Source organism: Vespula pensylvanica, chromosome 16 (assembly GCF_014466175.1).
Source record: "Vespula pensylvanica isolate Volc-1 chromosome 16, ASM1446617v1, whole genome shotgun sequence".
Lineage (NCBI taxonomy): Eukaryota > Metazoa > Arthropoda > Insecta > Hymenoptera > Vespidae > Vespula > Vespula pensylvanica.
In genome coordinates, this window is record NC_057700.1 from 1,603,817 (window position 1) to 1,619,587 (window position 15,771).

The following is a 15,771-nucleotide window of genomic DNA, read 5'->3' on the forward strand; positions in this document are numbered from 1 at the left end:
TCTCTCTTTCTCTCTTTCTTAGTTAAGCTTCGTGGAGTGTTAAAGTAGGACTGAAGGACGTTTACGATGCGCGACCAGTGCGTCGTGAAGGGAAAAGGGCTAAAGGGTGTTAGTTTCACCTGGGTGGTCCCGCGACTCCCTCAGGATTAATCGGCGACGTCTCTGAAACGCAATATATAAATTGGTCCGTTCCTTTCCTTTTCCCCTTTTTCGAGCCCTTCTCCAACCGATTCTTCGTCCAGTACCTTCTTAAGATCTCTCAGGGATTACAAATGTCCGCTTCTTTGGTCCTTAGCATCATCGTAGATGGATATCTTCGTAACGTTCGTCGAAGGAACGGCTTCTGGTTTTGTTTCGACTTTGATCGAATTGTCGAGAGACACGGTGCCTTTTGCCTTCTTCGATTATGCAAAAGTCAACCAATGTGAAACGGACGTCCTTGATTTCTTCCGCATTACAAGCTTCGCTTCGAGATATTATCTGAATCGGTTTGACGTTCTGAACCTGATCAACAGTATCCTCGTTGACTCTATTAAAAGTATTTTTTATTATTGTTATTATCATTATCGTAAGGAAAGATATCGATCTGTAGAAACTACGAGTTTAAGAGGTAAAACATCCGTATCTTATTTATACTAGAATTATTTCATCAAAAATTGATCGATCGCTTTTATCGTCCTCGTAGAAAGAGTTATATCATTTAATTGATACTGTCATCCTTTCAGAGGATCTTCAAGAGGAAAGGAATCTGCTCGTATCCTGTGACTCCTTTTATTCCATCGTATCCTATTCTTTCCTGTCTTGTACTATCTTACGCTATCTCATGTCATCTTATGTCGTCCTGTGTTGTCTTAAGCTATCCTGTACTATCCTATGTTCTATTCTGTCTTGTCCTATCCCATTCTGTTAAATCTGCGATGTGGGGTATTTCACTTTTTTTAAATTTCTTCTGCGTTTGTTCTTTTTTTATTTCGTCATTTCTAAATTGTCTTAAATTTACGAATAATTTTTAATTTATCCTAAAATTCGAATACTCGAAAAGCGAATATTTTTTAACGAGTATACTCGTCATCCTAAAAAAAATTGTCATTTCCTCGTGTCGAGTGTCCTCGTTAACAAACTCAGTTAACAAGTTAAGTTTTATCAACGAATAAAATTATTGATCTTTCAAAAAGGCCAATTGTTATTTCGTTATAATTTCATTCTATTTTTCAACAGCTGTTTGACGAGTATATTCGTATGTTTGCTAAACGACGTGGACACACATTTTTATAATAGAGTCACACAGTTAACGAGTTGAGATCTAGGACCTTCTGTCCCACTTTGTATAATATAATATTACATCTATATATACAATATAATAAATAATATAATATCTATATATTACATTATATACGTATGCCAGTTTATCCTCGTAGCCGCAAGCGCATTTGTCTCGTGTCTGTCCCTCTCTCTCTCCCTCTCTTTGAGAAAGCAACTCAGACGTAACCCTTTCGAATCCTTTTCCTTTTTTGTTCCCTTTTCTTCTTCTTCTTCTTCTTCTTCTTATCCTTCTTCGTCTTCGTTGTCTCCTTTTCCTCTTCGCCGGGGTTCTCTAGCCAAGTCGCACGCAATCGGCATCGGCCATAAAGTTGCACGGGCTACGGCTTGTAGGTAAGACACGCGGCGGGACAGCGTCAAGAAGTGTACAATGCCGTGTAGCCCGCGTGTCCGTGTGCTACGACATGCTCGCTGCGGTGTCCAACAAATGACGGGACCGTCGTGTGTGGTCTCCACCTGCGTGGGTGTCTTCTTTCTCTTTCTCTCTCTCTCTCTCTCTCTCTCTTTCGCTCTCTCACGTCTTCTCTCTTTCGCTTGCTCACGCGTTTCTTCCTCACCCTCTTTTTCCTCCTCTCACCTTTCCAACTCATCCCCATACCGAGACGGGTCTATCCGCGTAGATCCTTCTCTTCGTGTATGCTTCCAAACGCCGCCTTCTTCTTATCCCGAACAATGTGTGTATATAACTCGAAAGTCGACCTTATTGCGGTTACATGAATTTGCTCGATGATGTTGCAAATGTAAATGCATGTTGAAGGGAAACTCGTGAAAGTTTACGAACGCTTGGAATTATTATTTAGATAGGATTTCTTAATACGATGGATCATTTGACAATCCCTCGAGTCTGATCGATTTATTTGTTATATTGTAGATACGATTATTATCGAATCGATCTTCTCGAATAGTTGATCAATTTTATTCTCGTTGTTTTTCATGTTAATAATTAATAACGATAGAATCTGACGTTGTAGCATCAATTATTTCTTTGCTATTATTGATGATATAACGTATTTATATATTTTTATGAAATTTAGATGGAAATTGATTCTCTCTCTAGATTCATTATGAGGAGTTACCAAGAAATCAGTTTGACGATCTTCCAAATGGCGATCGATCGGAATGCATGTTAACTGGTAGGGCAAATAGAATTCTTACGAGGTACTTTGTATTCCCGGTTGGTTATTCTCAGGTGCACTCGAGTAGTTTCGCGTCGTTGAGACTCGAGGTGGCGAACGTTCGTGAGTGGTCTCTTACGCACCATCTTCCCACCTTCCTAGGAAAAAAGGAGAGGCGGAAGAGAAAATGGCATCGCGTGGTCGCGTGGGTGCTTGAATAATTCGCGATCGTAAAATTGAGAAGGTTGTACGATCGTTCATGTCGTCTCCGATTATCGAGAATATCGTTGGACATCAGGAACGGATTAGATTTCTGAAAGTTCGATTTAACACGATCGGTGAAAAGGGTGTCGATCGAAAGCGTGGAAACGAAAGGATTCTAATATTCTTTCTCACGTTTTATCTCTGTCTCGTGTGTCACCAATAAGGATTTATCTTGAGTCTACTAAAGCGTGATCGTGTTAGGATTACATTGGAGTACGTGTTGAACGGAGCTTAATAAAATTTGACTAGAAATTGATAATAATTTATTTTCCCTCGCAAGTAGACTATTTTTATACTTGCGACAAATACGTTTTCAATATTAGTTTTCTATTTATAAAACTCAACGTTTCATCATGTTTCCAATTATTTACATATTTATACATAATTCATTTATACACGAGACGAATACTCCTTATTAACATAATATTTTTAAACGCGATTACAAATGAATGAAATAAGAAATGGTGGATATTAAAAAGTAGATCCACGATATACAATAACGGTAAACGATTGTAACGGTAAAAGAGACGGATAAAGAGAGAGAAGGAAACAAAGAAAAAAGAAGAAATCGGTAAACCTTCCACGTCGGGTTCGTTCCGATCGATCTTTTAGCATGATGGTTCATGCGTCAACTGTATCGCAGGTAAAAACGTCGAAGGAGTCGATAAGTCGTCGCGCGAGCCGCGATGAAGAAGAGTCCGATCTTTTTCCCCGATGGAAAGTGCATCATTCGTGAAGAGGATGGAGTTTGAGATAAGAGCACGAACGAAGAGTTCGAGACCTGGCATGTAATGGAACGAGCAGGTAGTTCTTCAGATTTCTTTTGAGAGAGACGGTTACGCGGCTTTCGATGCTTCGAGGGTACGCTAGAGAAAGAGTAACAGAGAGAGAGAGGGAGAGAGAGAGAGAGAGAGAGAGAGAGAGAGAGACAAAGTGAGAAAGAAAGAGAGAGAGGTAGAAAGATGTGCGGAAAAGATACGCATCTACTTCGTCCCTTTTTCGTACGTTAGGTGTTGGTTTAGGCAAGCAAGGGTTTCGAGAAATAGATAAATATCCTTTGCGAGAGAAAACAGGAAGTGTGTTTCTACGTGGGTGGAATCTCCTCTTCTTCCTTTCCATTTCCATCTTCTCTTTCTTCTTCTTCTTCTTCTTCTTCTTTCGTCTCTTTTTTGTTAGAAATAAATCGATAGCTCGTGATTATTTTGTCCCTTTTTTGTCCTTCATTCTTCTTCTTTTTCTTCTCCTTTCTTCTTTTCTTTTTTTCTTGACTTACTTCTCTTGAGAAGATCGAATAGACGATGTAATAAAAAGTAAATCGAGATTTGACGAAGTAAGAACAACGTGCTAAAGTAGATCTTTTGTTTCTTTTATTTAAGCGACAATAGAAAACTCTCAAGATCTTGAGAAAAACAGTTCACATATATATACATACACATACGCGCGCACAGTACACGCTGACACATTCTCCTTCTTTAAAAGAAAGAAAACTGATTTTCTTAGTAAGAAAGTCGCGAAAATTTTCAAGTGGTCCTCACGTTATCGAGAACTTCCAGACGTCCGTAAAACGATCTTTGATTTCCGGATTGTCGAAGGATCGAGAGGGAGTGCTTCTTCTGGCGAGGCCATTATCGAGTTGTCGACTTCTTGAGATTCTTTCTTGATCTTTCGACACTATAACGTGCTTAGTCGAAAGAAACGCTTTGGTGAGATCGTTTCTTCTTTTTCTTTTTCTTCTTTTTCTATCTTTCTTCTTCTTCTTCTTCTTCTTCTTTTTTTCTCTTTTCGGTTCAAGTGGATTTAGAAAAGAAAAAGCATTTGGCAGGATACGAATGTCACGCCTGGTATCCGCAATTTTTACGGGTGTCAAGTATCTGCGGAGGAAACGCTGCGTGAGTTTTCTAAGTATTTCCTTTGCCTAAAGACTTTCACTTTACCTTAGAATAATTTTCAACAATTTTGATCTTCGATAATTAGCATTACCTACTTTTAAAATAAAAGAAATAAAAAGAATTAAAATATTTAATCAATGAAATGAGACTAAAACATTTAAGATCGTGCGATTACTAATTTGAAACGGATCAATGTGGAATGTATTTCTGGAATCTATTTGAGAATTCGATTTGTTGATAACTCTTCTCATTAATGAATGCTAATAGCTCGACTATCGCAAGCAAAACTCGTTACACGATGTTAATAATTTTGCCTTCGATCGTATTAACTAACTCGATCGAATGAAGAATGTTGCATCATATACCTATATATATATATATATATATATATATATATATATATATATATATAAAAGAAATATTTAAGATAAATCGTAATCCTCCTAGGGTCAAACCGGTCGTAATAAAATTCTAATTCCTACATTGGAGAGCAATAATTTAGTGAAATTCTTCTGACGAAGAAAACAGAAAAAGAGAAAACTGGGAGACAGACAGAGAAAGAGAGAAGGAAAGAGAAATACAAGAAAATATTCAAATATTCCTAGCGTGTCGTCGTACATCATCGACACAACGTTTCCTTCAAGTTAAGAGGAATAGACGTAAAGTTGATGGTTTTCGACGAGAACTCACAACTATTTATCGTCTTTAATCGATCGTAAAGCGGAATCGTGAATGTCCCGGCAAAGGAAACGAACGAATCGAAGCGTGTTTCCGTTAGCAAATGCCTCATCCTTAAAAGCTTGTAGAATCGTTAAGCCGCTTGTACGACGTTGCTTTTCAATTTACCTTATCGATTGTACTCCTTGATTTTCTATTTTTTTCTTCATCTTTTTTGAGATGGATTTTTAGTTTTCCATTTTTTATATAAAACACTAGGAAAGCTCTTCCACGTGGAATTTCACGTTTAATCGTACTAAATCCGTATATGCGAACATGATTTTTTGCTTTGCATCACTTTTGTTTCGTGTATAATATTAACGACGTGATTAATATCTATATCAGCGTTCTTTGAATTTGCGCTTGATTTACTCTAAAAAAAAAAAAAAGAAAGAAAGAAAAGAAAAAGCACTTTTTAAACTCACAAAAGACGAAGAGAAAATTTTGTTTAGAGAACACGCGAGAATCTTTTTTTCGATACTTAGTCGACTCGAAGAGACGCATTTAAATTTGAGTGGGTCCGAGCGTGCCATGCATAAGTTTGGCTCAACAAGAAGAATATATATATACATATGTACATACACACACACACATATATGTATGTGTGTGTACATATAAATATATGTAAGGGGATTCGTCTCATATCCGTTACATACTGAGCCTTCGTCCTTCGAAAGGAAAAAGGATGTAGATGGACGTATGTAAGTACGTGTGCCTTACGAGGGTTCGTTCCTGTCTGACGCATTCCCTATTCTTTTCTCTTTTTGGAATCTTCTTTTTCTCCTTCTCCTCCTCTTCTTCTTCTTCTTCTTTCCCTTTTTCTTCTTCTTCTTCTTCTTCTTCTTCTTCTTCTTCTTCTTCTACTGCGCGTTACCCTTCGCTCCAGTCGCTATCTGTCTCTGGCAGGACAGTGTTAGGTTACAGGCATTACCAGGGACCGAGATAAACGGCACTCAGGGACAAATGCTCACCCAGAAACCGTACGATAAAGAGTATCTTTACGGTGTCCTTTTTGTAGCGCTTCGAATTTTCGACAGTCAGCATTTTCGGTTCTACTCTTTCCCTTTCTCTTTCTCTCTTTCCTTTCCTCTTCTAAACCATTTTCACCTGCCTCCCTACGAAGGACGCCATTCCTTCTTCTTTCTCCACTACGGTGGATACGTTTTACTAAGTGCTACGATTACCTCCAGTTTTATTTCTCTCGTCGTATCTTTTCAAGCTCGGTCCAGGAATCACTTTGCCAAGAAATAAGAGAGAAAGAGAGAGAGAGAGAGAGAGAGAGAGAGAGAGAGAGAGAGAGAGAGAGAGAGATAGAGCGGATTCCACATCGTATACGAACGTCTCGTTAAATCGAAGACTTCTGATAATAGTATCGCTTGTTAGAGCTGATTTTTCGGATGTAAATCGTTAGTTTACAAATTACTCGGAATAACTTGCATCCTTTCGTTTGATCTTCTCCTGAGTATCTTCGCGTACCAGATAAAAAGAAATACTACCATCTGAATAAGTTCTTTTAGGTACGATTCATGACGATATTCTACGAAAATTCATTTTTCTTTGATACTCTTCTCTAATGCATTTACATAAATGATACGTAGCAATGATATATACGAAAGGAAATTAATCGTTCTTTTATGAGACAGTTTAAGAATATAATAAAGTTTATATCGATGATTGTATCGACATTCTTACTTAGAGATAACAGAATGGGAATAAATGAAGAATAATAAGATGGATCGACAAAAAAAAAGAGAAAAAATAAAGGTAAAGATAAAAATAAGGACAGAGACATTGAGAGAGAAAGAACGCAATGCAGATGCGATACATGCATTCTTTTGGCAAGACGATGCAAAGTCGCTTCTGAACGGGCTTTTGTTAAAACAAAAGGTCCATCTTCAGTGGACTGTTTCTTTCTCTTTTTTCTCTGTGAACTTCAAAGTAGAAGAGAGGAGTGATGAGAGGGGGAAAGAGAACGTCTTGCGTATCCACGTACCCACGTATGCGACACGTGTTGTGCCTGTTGGACGTCCATCTGTCGTTGACAATAGCCTTCTCGCTGACAGTCGTGAAAAGGCAACTTCGTCTTGGACTCGATCCTTATATGGAACTCTTACGGTAAATTTCGTATAATAAACGAAAGAGTCACGTATGTAAATGAAAAAGAGCGATCGCACGAGAACGAGAAACTTTGAGATCATTTTTCGAGATCGATTCTCGAATGTTTATAATCGTTAACCTTCCTTTTTTCTTGCTTTTCTTTTTCAAAAAAATTATTTAATGGATTATTAATGAATTGTATTTAATAATAATGATCTGTAATTATAACATCGTAATTACGATACGATAATCAGATAGTACGATGTAGTATTATATAATTAAATGTTTTTTTGTAAAATACTCGTTGTAAATGATACAGATACTATATTTCATACATATATATTTATATATACATATAGAAAAAGTACGAATACCATATCGTACGGATGATCGGATAAAAGGATGTATTATAATTTGATATAAGTTGCTCGTTAAAAAAATGATATAAATATTAAACACAAACACAAATAAAAATGTTATAATTATAAAGTACTCGAGTATCATTTGCGACGTTAAAACACGAGAAGAGTTGGTTAACGTTGGTATCGAAGTAAGGGGATCCTCTTGCTAGAATGCGACGATGATAACTTATAAATAACAAATTCAAGCGTCTCGCCAGAGATACCACCTCGCCTTCTTCTCTCGAGCCACGATATTTCATGGCGAAAGAAAGAGAGAAAGAGAGAAAGAGAAAGAGAGAGAGAGAGAGAGAGAGAGAGAGAGAGAGAGAGAGAAAGAGAGAGAGACGTCGGCCAGAGGTATCGCATCACTCTCGAGAATAAATCGCTGTCAGAGAGATCTTTCATCAACTTTAATTCTCTTGATACCCTTCCTCCCTTTTCCCTCCCACTCTACGTCTCGCCATATCATCTTCACCCCTTTCGTATGCGTTGCAACGTTATCGTATGAACTGACAGCGTCGCACGAATTATTACGAATGTTCGAGATGATTACGATCCTGCTATCTCAAGGACAATCTCGTCATTAATCCTTTATAAACTAATTTTTTTTTACGTGCTTAACAAAAAATGTATATGTATGTATATACGTACATAATATGCGAAACTTGTATTTACTACAGTACAATTACAATTCTTTAATATATATATATATATATATATATATATATATATATATAAAGTTACACGATTGGTAGATTAATATTATTATCATAGGTTTGGATAGTTCGAATTTTTGTTGAAAAAATTCGACATTCGGGAAATATTTTTGGAAATTGTTCTTTTCCTTTTTTCTTCTTTTATTTTTCGCAATGGAAAATTAAACGTATCTTTCTCACATTTTGTTGTTGTCCGTGTGTTGGATGCAAGCAAGTTTCTCGCTCTCTGACATTTCGAATTCGTGAAAAAGAGAAAAAGAGATTCCTTTCGAATTTATCGTCGTCGCGCAACGGTGACCACGCGCGAAAGGCCGAACGTTTCTTTTTTTTTTTTCCTTTTTTTTTTCGAGCACGAATTCGTGCCTTTAAATCCCTCCTGTGCGCGAGAGGGAGGACGGAGGCGATACATCGTATCGACCGTCGCGATATATCATAACACCAACGGTGCTTTTTATGGATTTCTCCGTATCCTTTAGCATGGCGAAGATCGAAGAGACGCGATTAAACGATCAACGGATGAAATTAATCGAGAAATGGCAATGGACATTTTATAAAATATTGTTATTGACTTGTACTAATTTAATGATTACGTGATGTTCGATTATTAACGATGTCGGTTTAATACGAGTCAGTTTCTTAAGTGATATTGCTAATAATCATCATTCGTGAGTATGTCACATACGTTCTTAATTTTCTTTTTTATAGTTCTTTTCAAATATATTAATAATAATAATATATATATATGCATATATTCCACTTTTTATCAAAAGAAATTACGCAAGGGAACATATTTATCAAATTTCTTATGGTAGGATAATTGAAAAAAGTAAGCTCGAAATTCACCGGGCGCGTAATTGATATTTAAATCGAGCCGTCTCGAAAGCGTTAGGTATTATTCGCCTTTCTCATGGTTCGAGAGTATCAAGACGAATGCGCGTACAAGAATCGAAATTATTTCTTCCTGGACAGGGACGTTCATTATCGTCGCGACTTAATGAGAAATTCTTTTTTCGGTATCCAAGTACTCACAAGTCCGTTATAATATCTTATTTCTCTTCTTCTTCTTCATTGTGGATGAGGCTCTGACCGTGAAGAAGAAGAAAAATGTAAGCGTGCGAAGGGATCGACTCTCGACTTGATGCAAATTGCTATCGCTTCGGAAGCGAAAGAACAAAAGTGTTCGTGGCGTTGCGATTTGCGGTCGGTGGTCATCCCGAGGCAGCGAATTTCAATTACGAGTCTTCAGATGCTGGACCACTGACAGACTACACCAAGAAAGTTACTCGGCTCGCGGGCAGCAACGGTAGCTCCTACGAAATTCGGTAGCTATGGACCGAGCGCCTCTTCGTAATGAAACATTTCCAGTGTACCACAAATTGCCCTTTTCTTCATTTCTTTACTCTTTTTCATTCTCTCTCTCTCTCTCTCTCTCTCTCTCTCTCTCTCTCTCTCTCTTTTATACTTTCTAGAAACATCGCTTCTTTCAAGAAACTAAAAAGCCGCCAATTTTTTCAACCTTTATTTCTATTCTCTTTCTTATAATCGGAGTTCCCTTTCCTTCGTTTTTAACAGACGAAATATGAAAGAAATTATTTTCATAAGAGAAATAATCATACGACGGATTGAGAAGATGGAAATCTTCAAGGAGAAGATATAGTATTACACCTTCGTGCTATATACTCCTCCTGCATTAGAATTCCAACGCATCGTTAAAGTCTTATATTATATACGTACAGAATCTCTTTCCAACGCGTTGACTACTCGTTATCTTCGATGACATTTCGAATTGAACTCGGACGTCACGAATTTCGATTTTCTTCTATCTTCACACGTAGGTAGATATATATAATTATACGTGTACCTATATTTTACGTTCTACGAGTATTATTACGATATGTACTACGAATGGCATGACAAATCTTATGATGCCTTCAAATATTCTCTTTCTCTCTTTCCCTCTCCATCTCTCTGTAGATCTTTCTACTTAATAATCCACAGGATACGATCTCGACGGGGGTGATATATCATTGACGAAGAGCTCACGCGATAAAAGTAATCAACGGCTTGATAGCTCTGACGTATTCTATCGATCTTACGTCGACATAATGAATCGTTTTGTCGATATGACGGACCACCTCCCGGGAAAACCAAAGGAAATCGAAAGGAAAGGACTCTTGTACGTGATTTTCTCTCATCGTAAATGCTGTGGACGTGGCGAACGCGTTCCCATGGATATATGAAAGAGAGAGATAAAGAGATATAGATAAAGAGAGAGAGAGAGAGAGAGAGAGAGAAAACGTACTATCGGGCTACTCTTTCTCTCTCGAGCTTCTCCGGTTAAGACCAGGTGGTACGATATAACATTGGAACGGCATTCCACGATGCAACTGATGCACGGCGCCGTCCAATGGTCGCGTCTAAGCTTAAGAGACCGTAGAACGTGATAGCGTTCCGAGCCACGTATAACTCTTACTCCCTTCTGTGAATCGCCATATTATGGTAGATACGTGTGTCAGTCAAGATGTTTTCCCTTTGCGAAATCTCGGAGATAATTTTTTATTAAATGACATACTTAACAAGATGCTTGTTTTTAAGGCATCACGCAATCTTATGTTTATTTGTTCGTGCCACGATTATCATAAAATTTTCATCCTTTTCCTTTTTGTTTTTTGTCTTTTCTTTACTTCCTTTTCGTTTTTTTTTTTTTCACTTTTTGTTACAGTTATTCCGTGTAATCGTTCAAGAGAACAATAATCCATTAACACTAACGAACCATCGGAAACATTCGAGTTAATTAAGCTCATTAAAAAAGAATATGCCGGATCTGTACACGTGTCCCTGGTAAGAAAGCAAGAAACGTGGAATTCGTTGAGCAGTCGCTCTTGTCGAAGTGTAATTTTAATTGGGTTCTCTCTCTCTCTCTCTCTCTCTCTCTCTCTCTCTCTCTCTCCCTTTCTTTTTCTTTCTAAATGTTATGGTTGAGGAAGGGTGTCGACAAAAATCAGTAGGTCGAACGATCTTTCACGGATGGGTGAGTAACTATGCATAGAATACCGAGGTTTCCGGTGGTTTGTCGTGAGTCGAGGAGGAGGTAAAAGAGAGAAGCGGGATTCAAGAGGGTTGGTAAGTAAAAGCAGGGTGGAGATGGGGGAGGAAGGGTCAGGGGTATATAATTATCCGACGAAAATACTCGTAGGTTTTTATCTTCGGCCACACGTGAACAACGAGACTTTCTTTCGGACGTGGCAATTAGAGGCTTCGTCCGAAAGTATGCGAGTTAATTGTAAATTGAATCTGTTGGACGTGTGCTCGCGCATGCGTTCAAAATGTTCCTCTACCTATATTTACGTCGTGTGTGTCGTGACTTGGATGAGCAAGCTTCGGGAGAGGAGCATTCGTCAAATAATTGACAAATGAATTTAATTGCTGCACCCGTTTCTTGTTGCCGAATCTTTCTTTTTCTTTCTCCTCATCATCATCCTCCTCCTTCTTCTTTTTCTTCTTCTTCGTCTCTTCTCTTCTTTTCTCTTCTCTTTCAAAGAGAACGAAGAAGAATGAAATACTCTCAGCGCTAATTACCAGATGATTTAAAGTCCAGCAGCCTCTCCGCGAATTTAATTCCACGAAGCGACGTCCACTTAGAAAGATACTTCGAGGTTGGAAGGACGATGAAAGAATATTTCGCTACGTCCTTTACGTTCGATTTTATGATTCGAGTTTTGGTCTCCTTTCTCTCTCTATCTCTCTCTCTCTCTCTCTCTCTCTCTCTCTCTCTCTCTCTCTCTCTTTCTGTCTCTTTCAACATGTTTGTTATCGAGCATCGAGAGTTAAACGATCTACAGACACCGTTATTTTATTATCTTCATACACAGGAAATATAATCATCTCGATGGATTCTTATCCAGATATCTTTGAAACTAATTTGTTCTGACAAATATGGCTTCGTCCGTTTGTCATCGAGATTCGAGATGCGATTTCGATCGCAAGAAACGTATCGCACCCATTTCACATTTGTCATCCTTCCGTATGGAGTTTCTGCTCTTGCTTGCACCAAAAGAAACGTCGGCACTCGATGGATTCGAGATTGTATCTTTCGAATTTGTTATATGATAATTGTTAACCTGTTTTTGCATTTATTCTGTCTTTCAAAGAAGAAAACTAATTTCACGTATTACGATCAATAAAATTTAATAACATTATCGAACAAAGTTTTATATTAATTTAAGTAAATAAATAACAGTAATCGATTTGAATAACAATATAACTTTGAGTAACAATAATCGATTGCTTCGTCTTGTATATAGACCAAGATAATGAGAATCTTAAGGAATTATTCATCGAAATAAATCGTGCTTAGATTTTTCTTCTTTCTCTCTCTCTCTCTCTCTCTCTCTCTTTGTTTCTTTCTCAAGATTTTTTCTGGACAATGGTCAGCCGATTTAACTGGCGTCGTTGTTGGCTCCGACTACATGAAAGTTCAGCCATTCGGAGATTCGGCCTGCGGCGAATCTGCGATTTAAATTTCGCTTGTCCGTCTTTACTTGTTGCGGTAAGAGGGGACTTTCGAATCGTTAGGAGATCTCCATAAACGAAGCGATGGACTAACGAAGCTTCCTTAAAATACGTGCTTGGTAATACGCGTTAGTTCCATAGTACCTATGCAGCACGTGAAAGAAAGAGGGTGGAAAGAGGAGATGTGGAGAAAAAGGATGAAAGAAAGAAAGAGAGAAAGAGGTAGAGAAAGAGAGAGAAAGAATACATCTGCCGCTTACCCCATAAACGCACTTGTAAATCAAGACGCGCGTACAAACCGAATTTCTCTCTCTCTTTCTCTCTCTCTCTCTCTCTCTCTCTTTTCTTCGTCGTCTTCTTCTTCTTCTACTTCTTTTTCTTCTTCTTCTTCCTTTTTCTTTTTCTTCTTCATCTCCTAGTGGGGTTGTTCGAACTTATATAGAAGGAGGAGAGGGCCTTTGAATTATTAATACGAGCACGGTTACTGGTCCAATCAAGTCCTCCCACCTGGCCACCTGGTCGATTCTTAGGCGATGTTCTTTTAGCGAGTCGCCATATTTAAAAGCCCGCATGATCCTCGACACGATTAAGCACCCTTTCCTTTCTCTCTCTCTCTCTTTCTCACTTAGTCATTCCATATTCTCCATCTCACTCTTCTTTTAGGATTCGGGCCGAGGATAATCAAAGCGAATCTCCGACGATGCGATTAATCCTTCGACCGACTCAGACTCCTAAAACTTTTCCTCCCTTCCACTCTGTTGAGAGTTTAAAGAACGATCGTGTTCAAACCATCTCGATGTTTCGAATAAATTTTTGTGGTAAGAGTTTCATTCTAAATAAAGTTTCTTTTCCTTTTTTCTTTCCTTCCTCGTGAAAAATTTAACAACGAGCAAGTAGATTAAGTCAAACTTTACTTTCTTTAATTACGAGTATTACATTTTATTCGGATAATTAATCCATGTAATTAAAATGAATGAATCTATACAAATACGAACATTTTACGAATAATAATCTTGTCATTCCTCTCTTCGAAAAAAAAAAAAAAAATAAAAGAAAAAATAAATAAATAAATCGACGCTTGAAAATTTCCAAAACGAAAACGATTTCGCCGGAAGGACGGTCGGATATTTATCGCGAGCGGTCATATAATAATGTAATCGAAGAGAAAGAAAGAAAGAAAGAAAGAAGAAAAAAATGAACGAAAAAAAAAGAGAAAAAGAGGCAGAAATAAATTATCTTATCCTTCCATTTCGAGGTAGCTAGAGGAAAAAGATTGGAGAGGAAGTCTCGCGCGCGTGGACTACCGTGTGCTCGGAAGCTGGCGTGCGCGAGTGAAGGCGAGTGAGCGCGTGACGTGAGTAAGCATGGAGGGGGTATTCCCAGAGTGTAAGAGAGTGCCCGGGCACGTATACACGTCGTCTCTCCCATGCTGAGGAACGCGAAGAGAAGCGCGAGAGAACCCATGCTGCCTGGGTTGAAATGGTGGGAGGGCGTCGGGTCGGCGCGTGGGCGGCCGCAGGCAGGACGCGCGTCTTGCTTGCTTCGAGAAGGGAGAGAGACCAAAAGGTAGAAGAAGAAGAAGTAGAAGAAGAAGACGAAGACGAAGAAGAAGAAGAAGAAGAAGAGGAAGAAGAAGAAGAAGAAGAAGAAGAAGAAGAAGTAAAAAGTTAGATGAAAGAGGAAGGCATGAGAGAAAAAGAAGGGAGAAACGAGATGGGTTTCTACTCGTTCGAACGAACAGCACGAATCGCTTTGGCGATAAAGGAAGTTTTATATGACGCTGTGCTTTATGCACGCGGCCTTTTTTATCTGATCGCTTTGCCACCGAGCTCAGGTATTCGCAATAAATTAACTAGCGGTGTGTAATTAAACGGGCATCGCTCGTTACGCGGCTACGCGTCGTATTTAACGATTCATCGAAATCCTTCGATTTTTTCAGAAAAACATAAGCGCGTGATAGATACGCTAGCCGAATCAAAATTACGATTCGAGTTTTATAGTGAAATAATGAAATTGGTTGGGACATGTCGGGCGATCCTCTCCTTCGTCTTGGAATAATTTCAAATTTAATTAAAAAACATATTAGGAAGATTAATCATAATAGTTACAATGTGAATGATTTGGTTATTAAATCGGTGCTTACTTTCGGTATTTACTAATTTACATAAGTTGAGATCAAAATTGCGAATTAACTTCAAGTATCCTTAAAATAACTAATTTAAGATGCGAAATTGATGGCTTTGAGAACCCGGTTCCAAATTTAGGCAGAACGAGTCAAAGTAAAAGTTGCGAATTAAATCGAAATATCGTTACAAGACTTAATTGTAAAATAATACCATAAGCAGAAGGAACATGCGATTCTAACAGGTTGTCCGATAAAGAGAAAATACAAAGAAGGAAAAGAAGATTGAATGAATGAATGAAAGAAAGAAAGAAAGAAAGAAAAAAGAAAGAAAGTGTCGTTAGTAAGGAGGTAAAGAGGTAAAACGTTTGGGACGTTCGAAAGAAACCTTAATTGCGTTTAACTCCTGGATTACATTTCGAAGTTGGTGTATTCGTATTTCGTTTTTCTCTGCCTCACGTATAGAAATGCTTGTGTATGTACGCGTACGTACAAACGTATATACATACATATATATATATATATATATAGATCGTGATGACGGTGACAGTGAAGAAACGATTCCGGCGGGATTCGAGCGAGGAACGTAACGAGCCGACGGCGACTAATTTGTCCGTT